Here is an 863-nt window from a genome sequence, read left to right as displayed (position 1 = left end):
ATTTTGTAAATGTATTAAAATTATATTATTATTGATTAATAAATAAAAGAAAAATTATGAAAAAAAAAATATTTGTATATGATGAAAAATAATAATTATAAAAAGATATATGTTATGTATAAAATATATAAAAGTCCTTGAAAATATATGAATAAATATAATAATAAATTTAAATAAAAAAAATATGTTTTTAATTTTTTTTTTTATTATTTGGAGGCTTCTTTAATAAATAAAAAAAAATAAAAATATTTATTTTGAATTCAGTGCTATAAATAAAATAATTTTTAAATATTTTTCAAATTAAAATACAAAGGTAAGTTTTAAAATCATACAAAAAAATAAAAAAATTAGGTACAGTTTTACTTTTTTATGTAAAATAGGTATATAAAATATATTTTCTGGAAGGAGCGGGAAATGTAAAAATTTTTAAAATATGTGTTAGTTTTTCAAAAAAATAAAATATTTTTAAAAAATTTATTTTTTTTAATCCTAAATCTTAAATTTTTGTATTAAATCATTTTTAAAAAATTTTTAATTTCAATCATAATTTCAATCATTAATTTTTAAAAAATACTTTGATAAGAACCCATATTTGAAGATATCTGATATGAATATAAAAAATTTCATTTTCAATTGAAATGTTGATTGCCTAACTTCTGTAAATTCGTTGCATGGCTTGAAAATGTTTGCTGAATGGGCTCTAACAAGAAAAATTTTCTTTAAAATTAAAAAATTCATAACACTGTTGAAAACAAAAATTAGCAAAAATTTCAAAGGATATTCAAAGTTAAAAAAACAAGACGCCTCCATTATTTTCGAATAATTAATAAAAGACAAATTTAATAATTGTAATTTTTATCTGT

This window comes from Culicoides brevitarsis, chromosome 1 (genome assembly GCF_036172545.1).
Source record: "Culicoides brevitarsis isolate CSIRO-B50_1 chromosome 1, AGI_CSIRO_Cbre_v1, whole genome shotgun sequence".
NCBI lineage: Eukaryota > Metazoa > Arthropoda > Insecta > Diptera > Ceratopogonidae > Culicoides > Culicoides brevitarsis.
Note: the sequence above shows the minus strand (reverse complement) of the source record.